Source organism: Oryza sativa, chromosome 11 (assembly GCF_034140825.1).
Source record: "Oryza sativa Japonica Group chromosome 11, ASM3414082v1".
Classification (NCBI taxonomy): domain Eukaryota; kingdom Viridiplantae; phylum Streptophyta; class Magnoliopsida; order Poales; family Poaceae; genus Oryza; species Oryza sativa.
This window is the reverse complement of record NC_089045.1, coordinates 5,620,260-5,630,673: the sequence shown is the minus strand read 5'-3', so window position 1 is coordinate 5,630,673 and position 10,414 is coordinate 5,620,260. Positions and strand designations below refer to the sequence as shown.

The window sequence follows — 10,414 nt, the reverse complement described above, 5'->3', positions numbered from 1 at the left end:
AATTCCTTTGATTAGATATTTGAAAGATCCTACACTTAAGGTTGATCGGAAGATTCGGCGCCAAGCGCTCAAATATTATATCGCCGAAAAATAGATGGAGTATTACTTAGATAATGATCAATCTAAAGTTGCTAGGAGAGTAGTACATGAAGGGATTTGTAAAATTCATCAATCGGCCCGTACGATAAATTGGTTGCTTAGGAGAGTGGGGTTTCATTGGCCGAAACTAATTGATGATTGTTTCAAATGTTATAGAGGGAGTGAAGCTTGTTAACTGATCGGCAATGTTCAATTAGCGCATGCCATTATATTGAATCCTATCATCAAACCATAGCCGTTCCAAGGTTGGGCTTTGGATTTCATTGGTCAAATTTATCCTTCGTCATCAAAAGGGCATTGGTTCGTGCTAGTTGCAATGGATTACTTCACTAAGTGGACCGAAGCCATGCCGCTCGAGAATATTACTTGTACGGAGGTAATTGACTTTATTTTGAAGCATATTGTTCATAGATTTGGTATTCCTCAAACGTTAAAGGAGCTTCTTTACGTCCAAGGAAATGAGAAGTTTTGCCAAATCTTATGATATTAAGTTGTTGAGTTTTCTTTACTACGCTCAGGCTAATGGATAAGCCGAGTAATAAAACATTATTGAAATTGTTGTTTTGCCAGTTGGTAAATCTTGGCTCTCTTCGGTATTTCAAGCAAGATGACTTGTCGATTGAAGATTACAAGACCTTGATGGGGAGCAATTTTGAAGACGTCATCGACAAGCGTTTGAAGACTTTGAAGGAGATGAAGACACTTCAAGACGGTGTTTTCAGAGAGCAATTAATGGGAGATAGCTTGAAGAAATACTTCCCGAGCATTTGGTAAGATGCTTAGGAAGTCCTATGGCCGATAATTGAATTATCGCCCTGAGATAACATGTTCTATGCTTTTAGGTTCACGTATGTTCACCAAAAAGGCAGGGGAGCATGTGTTTACACCCAAATTTGGCACCTATGGACGAAATAGGGAAAAATTTCCAATGTTTGGAAAGTGCCGGGTTTCCTTCACAGGGCCGGTCAGACCACAGGTATGTGGGCGGTCTGACCGGCTAGTAGGGCCGGTCTGACCGCAGGTATGTGGGCGGTCAGACCGTCAGGGTCCGAGTCCGAGTCTGTTTTCGTTGGGTCTCGGGTTTCCTTGCTCGGGAAGGCATGTTTCATGTTTCCATTGGTTTCTATCCCGAGTTGGAAGTGGAGGAGGGCCTGTAGAGAGCAAGACCAACCCCTATATAAGGGACAAGGCCGGTTCATTGTAAAACCCCCGAATACAATCTACTTGAATCGTTCTTTTACTATGTTTTCTATTTTACCCTAGTTTAGTATATCTTTGTCGGTTTGCGCCGTAAACCGTCCGCCGCCGCTGCGAGAGTGCGACACTTCTTTGTAGGTTTGTCCTGGAAACCTTCCGTTTTGCCCACGATACGGGTAGTTATCATCATATCGATCTAAATCGGCGTAGAGGCTGATTTTGATCTCTAAATCGGCTCCGCTAGCCGGTTTAGTTGTTTTTCTACAAAACCCATCTTGATTTGGTCGCTTGGCTAGATCGAGGTGGTTGGCGACTCCATATCACCACAAGGCGTTTAGGTGTTGCGATCGTGCTCGTCGACTTGTCACAAAAAGTTGCCACCACTAATCAATCTTTTGTAGTGAAGATGTATTAGTTAGTTGCATATATACATGCACACCTTATATTATAAAATATGCGACTTATATTATGGAACGAAGAGAGTAAAACTTACTGTACATTATTGCATACTGTTGCAGTCCTTCATTTCAAGGAAGGAAATATTGGTTGACGCCTGGTCAAAGAAGGGTTGACTGTTGACGACTTGACAAATTGATCTTCTAGATAAAGTACCTTTTAATTATTTAGTAATGCAAGGCTTAATTCGCGCAGTGACAAGCTCCACTAGGAAGAACAACTGGGTTTTGGAACGAGTTGTTTATGAGATCGTCTAGCAGTTTATCAGTAGCTGGTTTTCCTGAAGTTTTTCTGCATTTCACTAATGTGCTAAGAACATAACGCGTAGTATGGTCCTACTTGAGATTATATATGTGTTTTCTCTTCTACCTATACTCAGAGGAATAGGATGGTACAAGTGGCCATGGCTAGTGCTGTGTCATCATAATCAACCATTATCTCAAGTTGCCGTGTGTGCCTTCCTAATTAGGTTGTGTTTAGATTGGTCCAAAGTTTGGAATTTGGTTGAAATTGGAGACGATGTGACTGAAAAGTTGTGTGTGTATGAAAGGTTTGATGTGATGGAAAGTTGAAAGTTTGGAAAAAAATTTTGGAACTAAACACACCCTTAGTTGCACGGTCAAAAGCGTTGTTTGTTCTGTCAGTTAGCGTGCAGCTTGCCTAATTCACTTGCTAGCCTGCTTGGTCTTGTGGTTGACCAAAGTAAACGCGGATGGCTTCTTTACTGCTCCCTCCACTTTATATTATAAATCGTTTCGATTTTTTAATTCAATTTTCTTGAAAGTTTAATCAAGTTTGTAAAAAAATATAGTAACGTTGAACAATTTTTATAGTTTTCTTTGTTTTCTATTGAAAATATTGCTAAATTCTTTTATAAACTTGGTCAAATCTTAAAAAAAATTGATTTACAAGAAAAATCAAAATGACTTATAGTATAGGCGAAGATACAGTAATTCGTTGACTTTGGCTTCCATATTAGGAGATCAACTGGGCAGTCAGTCATGTGGCATGTCCCAAGCTGCATCGACATTCTTGTATATATATCCTCACTTGTGCCAACACCTTGTACTCATACACCTATGGTAGCTTCATTCTCTAGTGTCTACTTCAATATTTTCATGCCTCCCCTCTACAGGTATCTTGGTCTCCTCCTCGTCATCTCCCTGCACACTCCATCATGCTCCGCCACGAATGATACTATCGTGGCGGGGCAGGTGCTCGCCGTCGGCGAAAAGCTCATCTCGAGAAACGGCAAGTTCGCGCTCGGCTTCTTCAAGCCTGCACTCCCTGAAGGCACCGCAAATACGTATGGTAACGTCACCTCTCCTGGCTGGTACCTTGCCATATGGTTCAACAATATCCCAGTTTGTACTACTGTGTGGGTTGCTAATAGGGAGAGGCCAATCACTGAGCCAGAGCTCAAACTAGTACAGATGAAAATCTCAGAAGATGGTAGCAGCCTTGTCATCATAAACCATGCCATTAAATCCATAGTATGGTCTACACAAATCACCAATGGGACAGCACAGGCCAAAACCGGTGTAAACACTAGTGCAATTCTCTTGGATAGTGGAAACCTTGTCATAGAAAGCCTACCTGATGTATACTTATGGCAGAGCTTCGACTACCCAACCGAACTTGTGCTTCCTGGTGCAAAGATTGGGTGGAATAAAGTAACTGGGTTGTGCCGTACGTGCACCTCAAAGAAAAACCTTATTGATCCGGGTCTCGGCTCATATTCCGTCCAACTAAACTCTAGAGGTATTATCCTTTGGCATCGAGATCCTTACATAGAATATTGGTTGGTCATCCATACAAATGACATATACTCTTATGCCGTTACTCAATTCACTTCTAACAATGAATTCGGAGGCTAGAGGTTTCCTTACCCCAACATATGTTAACAATGATGAAGAGGAGTACCTCATGTACCATTCATCAGACGAATCATCCTCCTCGTTCGTCTCGATAGACATGTCTGGCCAGGTCAAGTTGAATATTTGGTCGCAAGCCAATCAATCTTGGGCTGAAGTACATGCAGAACCTTGGGCACAACTATATGCCCAACCTCCTGATCCTTGCACTCCGTTTGCTACCTGCGGACCTTTTGGCATCTGCAATGGCAATTCAGAACAATTTTGTGATTGTATGGAGAGCTTCTCTCAAAAATCACCTCAAGATTGGAAGCTCAAGGATCGAAGTGCAGGTTGCATAAGGAATACACCATTAGATTGCCCCAGTAATAGGAGCTCAACAGACATGTTCCAAACAATAGCTCGGGTCACATTGCCCGCTAACCCTGAAAAATTAGAAGATGCTACTACTCAAAGCAAATGTGCAGAAGTTTGTCTCAGTAACTGCTCCTGCAATGCTTATGCCTACAAAGATAGTGTATGCTCTGTTTGGCATAGTGAACTCCTTAATGTAAAGTTACGTGATAATATTGAAAGTCTTTCTGAAGATACTCTTTACCTTCGCCTAGCTGCCAAAGATATGCCAGCTTCAACCAAAAACAAACGAAAACCAGTTATTGCAGTTGTTACCACTGCAAGCATTGTTGGTTTTGGGTTACTAATGCTCGTGATGTTCTTCTTGATTTGGCGAATCAAATTCAATTGTTGTGGTGTGCCATTACACCACAACCAAGGCAACAGTGGAATAATAGCCTTCAAATACACTGATTTAAGTCATGCTACCAAAAATTTCTCAGAAAAGCTAGGGTCGGGTGGTTTTGGTTCTGTGTTCAAGGGAGTATTAAGTGACTCAACTACTATTGCGGTGAAAAGGCTTGATGGTTTGCATCAGGGAGAGAAGCAATTCAGAGCTGAGGTGAGCTCTCTTGGATTGATTCATCATATAAACCTAGTCAAATTGATCGGTTTCTGCTATGAAGGTGATAAGAGGCTACTTGTGTATGAACGCATGATAAATGGTTCTCTGGATGCCCATCTTTTTCATAGCAATGGTACCATCCTAGACTGGAGCACTAGGCATCAAATAGCCATAGGAGTTGCTAGAGGATTGTTCTACCTGCATGAGAGTTGCCACAAATGTATCATACACTGTGATATTAAGCCAGAAAATATACTTCTTGAAGCATCATTTGCTCCAAAAATTGCAGACTTTGGGATGGCGGCATTTGTAGGAAGGGATTTTAGCCGGGTTCTAACTTCATTTAGGGGAACTAAAGGGTATCTTGCTCCGGAGTGGCTTAGTGGAGTTGCTATCACTCCAAAAGTTGATGTTTACAGTTTTGGTATGGTATTGCTAGAAATCATATCAGGGAGGAGGAATTTATCCGAAGCATACACAAGCAAGCATTATCATTTTGACTATTTTCCTATGCAAGCCATGAGCAAACTTCATGGGGGAAGTGTGTAGGATTTGCTTGATCCCAAATTAAATGGTGATTTTAATTTAGAAGAGGCTGAAAGGATTTGCAAAGTTGCATGTTGGTGCATCCAAGAAAATGAGTTTGATAGGCCGACAATGGGTGAAGTGGTTCACATTCTCGAGGGTCTACAAGATGTAGAGATGCCCCCGACACCCAGACTATTTGCAGACATATCTGAAAAGGTCTCCTATGTAGTTTCAATGTAATACTACTTCTTAAATACTTCGTATTCAATGTTAGCATAGTTTGTTTCAGTAAATTTTAAGCTCTAATGTAGTAATATGTGGCAATTGCTTACCGCATGGTGCATGTGACCGATCTCATGTTTTCTTATTTACATCTCTTTAAGACTGATTAGAGTATGCATGCATTATAGCTAAATATGGTAGAAGATTGCATGTATATTTAATGAATGGGACAGGTGATATATATCATAAAATGAAAAAGCGGATAAGCTCATTTAGGTGAGCTTTTTCTAGATTATTAGGTGAAAAATTACCCACCATGCCACCCCACTCCCTCTTTAGACTTGCAAACCCAATAATCTAGGCTATACTAATCTAGGAAAGAAACAACTAACCGCTCATTCTACTACAGATTATAACAATCTAGCTTATAGTAATCTGACTCGATAATCTAGATTATAATAATCCCAAGCTGAAAGAAACAGGGCTTAGTTGCTTTAGAGATACTAGGCGGACAAGCTCGGTGTTCAAAATTCAGACTGAAATTTCAAAATTTTAAGTACCCCTCGATGGATCAAAATCTCAGTCATATTTGGTTGAATTTATTTGATCTTAACGATTTTTTCTTGCATTTTGATGATTTTAATTAAAACTATTGATGCCTAGAATTTTTGAAAATATGAAATTTTGGTGCCCATAGGAAAGATTGTTTACTTCAAAAATTTAAAAAACCCCTAGCATACCAAATTGGACTGTATTTATCCATCAAAAGGATAATTCTATGTAGATTTCGAAAGTACAAAGCATTCAAGCATTCCTAATTCCTATGTTTTCTACGTGCGAATTGTTTTTTCTCTTGCTATCTATGAAAAATATTACGTAAATAAATAGGGGTAGAGCTCAACGGTAAATTACCACGTTTCCAAAGTGACGCGTTTTATTTTATTATCCCCAAACCACGTATAGCCATGATTTTCAGTAGCAAAATTTGTATAGAGAAAAAAAAATTAAGAGAAACAAAATCAGGAGCAGCAGTGAGGGCTGTGAGGACTGAGGCGCCGCCCACCCCGACGCCGCCGGCGAAGCAGCGACGCCGCCGGCCAGATCCGCGGCCGAGCTACTGCACTGCACCCGCATCCCTCTCCCCACGTGCGGCGGCGCGAGCGTCTGCGCGGCTACTTGATTGTACCAGCACCTGGTCAGTGGTCAGTCGGCTCTTCGCTTCTCGCGCGCACAGTGTCCCCTTCGCCCGCCACCTGTTCGACGGAATGCCTCCTAAGCGGAAGGGGTTGACAAGCAAGAAAATGGCTGAGGCCAGGGAGGAGGGTGGAATCGACGTCCTCCCGGACGCTCTCCTCCAGCACATCCTGTCCTTCTTGTCGGCTGATGAGGCCGTGAAGACCAGCGCGTCCTATCCCGCCGCTGGCGCCACGCCACCTCTGGAAATCCACGCCCACCCTGCGTATTGTCAAAACGGAGGACAGATGGGACTGGGAGAGCTTCGAGGATTTCAACAGGTTTGTCAACATCCTACTACTCTACCGTGGAAGCGCGCCTCTAAGCATGTTTGAGATGGAATTCAGTTCACTGGGCGGGTATGAATTTGATCTGGGCAGTACTATATTCCGACATGTCGTGATGTGGATCATGTATGCTCTAATATGCCAAGTCCGGGTGCTCAAAATCCATAACTTCATGTTGACACAAATTGAAATGGATGGCAGCATGCCTCTCGTCTCACAGCACTTGATGAAAATAGAGCTTTCTGGTATAGTGTTCGGTGATTGTTTCCTCGACTTCTCAAGCTGTCCTGTACTGGAACACATGTGTTTCTCTGAGAATTGATCCTTTTATAATGTCAAGAAGATCTTGTCCCAGTCAGTTAAATATCTTAGCTTCTACTTGGCCCAATTCTGTGATCATCAGCACACTCACATTTATGCACCAAACCTCATTACGCTCCATCTTGACATTTTATGGGGCAGAGTTCCATTTCTGAAAAGCATTCCGTCATTACTTACGGGATTTGTCAGAGCGCAGCAGGATTGTGATGACTACTGTAGTAATACTTACTCTGGCAACTGTGAAAACTGTAATGGTTGTCTTTGTATGATAGATGAGACTGGCAATGATAGTGCCAAATGCATGCTCCTGGGAGGTCTATTGGAAGCTAAGAATTTGGAGTTGATAGCTGAGCCTGAAATGGTACACTTACTATAAAAACTTATCTCCTTTATGTTGTTTGTTGTCCCTTATTCTGTTTCCCTCCCTATATTCATCATCTGACATTTTAGCAATCATTTTTATTCATTGATACTGTATTCACAACAAAGATTGGCTGGCCTTGTCACCTGCACTTTTTGCAGCATATTTTCAGAAGTGATTTAAGATGGTGCCCTTTGTTTGGCAATTTGAAGTCTTTGTTACTGAATGAGTGGTGTGTTGCTAATAATTTCTGGGCACTAGCTTGTATTCTCAAGAAGTCACCAGTTCTAGAGAATTTCACTCTTCAAATTTCCAAGGTATATGTTTTTACAGTCGCTTCACTCTTAATGTTATTGTGCATGAAATTTTAAAGCTGAAATTCATTCCCCTATTACAGGACACTAAATCTATGATAGAGACAGAAGAAAATTACAACGTATTAGTGAAACCGGTTGTAACATCAAAACATCTAAAGGTAGTGAAAGTCCACTGTACAGAAGTTGATGAGGGCGTTTACAAAATTGTGAAGTTCTTGACTACATTGAACATAGAAGTTATTATGAAAAGGATGGATCGATCTACAAAACGTAAGCTAACTATTGACACTTTTGTTCTTTCAATATTTCTGAAATTTGCTACTCCGTATTTTTTTTATTTGTGAATGAGAGAAAGAAAAAACTAAAATTGCCACTACAAATTTATCGAAAAAAGGGGGCCAAACAGCATTTGGACAGGATACAGAGAAAGCATGATCCAATGTATTTTATTCTGTCAAGTATGATCCATGGAAGTATACAGAGTTTTTTCCCTGTTGAACTAAGTAATATAAATAGAGACATAATATATTGACTTCTAAAATTTGAGCTGTTTACTTCTTGAATTAGTTTTCATTCCCTATTATTAACACAGGTTTGAATGAGTAATTCTGGACACTAACACAATATGTTGACTTGTGAATTAGCTCTTAATTGTGTCACAATTGGGAGAAATTGGGGACAGAACAGTTGAATTAGATTAGGCCCAAAGGGCAATATAAATTGTGTACAATAGATGTGAAGTTACAATACTACCCCTAGACACTTATACTTACTAATAAATTGTACATGTTAAGTGACATTTATGGCTACTTATTCCCCTTCATTTTTGAAAATTGATGATTCCTCCGTAATTATCTTTGGAGTTTGGAAATTCATTTGGTATTGGTTACCTTGTTGATTGATCCACCCATCTGTGCATTATAAAACTTATTATTGTACTCTAGTACATATTGTTGCAGTCTTCAGTTTCGAGGAAGAAGATATGGGTTCAGATCTTGAGGAAGAATCTTCTACGTGAAGTACCTCTCTTAATTATTCAGGACAGCAAGGCTTTAATTTTGCAGTGACAGGAACTCTCGTCTTTTTTCTATGAGATCCTATGTTAGTTCCACTAGCAGGAACAATTCAGACAGAATTGACCGTCTAGCTGTTGGAGCCTGCAGCTGGTTATTCATTTTATCCTTTTAAGACAGTCTTGACTTCTTAGCTTTCTGCACGTGTCTGTGCATTTCGCTAATGTTCTAAGAACATTATAATGCGTAGTATATGCCACTTACTACTTGGAATGTGTTTGTAGCTATAATCTCCATATATAATGTGTTCTGATATGGCTGTAAGTTTATAGTAGTAGAGCTTGATTCGGCTGAAATGAAAATTGTGATTTCATATTTTTTTTGCCGCTGAATGCAGGGTTTACAAATGCTGACTGGTCACTGAATACCACCCTCATGTCAGTGAGGAAGGGGATAGTAGAGTCTATTAATGTGTTTCTCACGCCTACTAATGTCAGTATATAATTTAAATATTATATATCATAATGGCATGCTATTTTTTTTGGCATAAATATGATGTTCTATAAAACATTTTGCCTTGAAACATAGGATTATATGAAACGCATTACTGAAAATGGGTTTTGTTGGAACTAACTCATTTTGTAGTCTGTTCCGGTATTTTAAATTTCTTGTCAAGTAACTGAACATTTTATTTGCTGCAGATGATGCTTAGATTTTTGAACTTACCCTGTATTTTCTCTGTCCATGGATATACTACTCTGATACCATTCAGCGTTGGTGCTTAATTTGCTGTGACAAGGGTGCGGTATTCTGTATATAGGTATGTGCCAGTTCTAGTCATTGCCACAGGAACGGATTATAACTGACAAAATGACTTACTCAGAACTTGTAACTGCAGGACCCTTAAAAAGTTAACTTAGCTGGTAATCTAGTTGTACCTAATATACCAATCATATGCCATGCTATATTATGTCTTTTGGATTCCTGGTTAATTCTGATTCATTCTCTCTGGGATGACGAATATCCAGCTATACCAACATTGCCCCGTCTGGTAGAAGTATTTGGGCATGTTTGTCAGTCAGTGGAGCTCATGTCGCAGCGAGAGATGCTTCTTTGGTTGTGGATCAGAACGTACCTCCTGGAGTGAAGCACTGGATAAAATAAATAAATAAATAATGTTTTGGGCTAAGCTCAGCTCAGGCCAGGTTCATTTTGCCCATCTTCTTGCCGTGATGCTCCAAAAGATAAGAAGTTCACTTTAGGTCCCTTAATTGATCGCCGAGTATGAAAATTCGTCCCTGAACCACGATACGAGATATGATGCGTCCCTCAACTCCTAAAATCAGTATAAATAAAATCCAAGGCGGTTTGGATGACGGTTTCGGCTAACGTGGTGCCTACAAAACTAGTTTGACATTGTCCTCGTCCCACGTGGCGTTGACGTGGCACTGGAAGCAAAATTTAAAAAAATAAAAATTAAAACAAAATATGTGAGCCCACACGTCAGCCAAACAAAAAGATTAAAAAAATAGTGGCCCCCACTTCCTC

General features: G+C 40.3%; 2 pseudogenes; both read left to right on the top strand.

Annotated features, from left to right (window-relative positions):
• Positions 1-2,825: 2,825 nt before the first annotated feature.
• Positions 2,826-5,441, top strand: LOC107279276 (G-type lectin S-receptor-like serine/threonine-protein kinase At2g19130; annotated as a pseudogene).
• An 867-nt stretch (positions 5,442-6,308) lies between these two features.
• LOC4350040 (F-box/LRR-repeat protein At4g14096-like) lies at positions 6,309-9,241 on the top strand (annotated as a pseudogene).
• Positions 9,242-10,414: the final 1,173 nt, after the last annotated feature.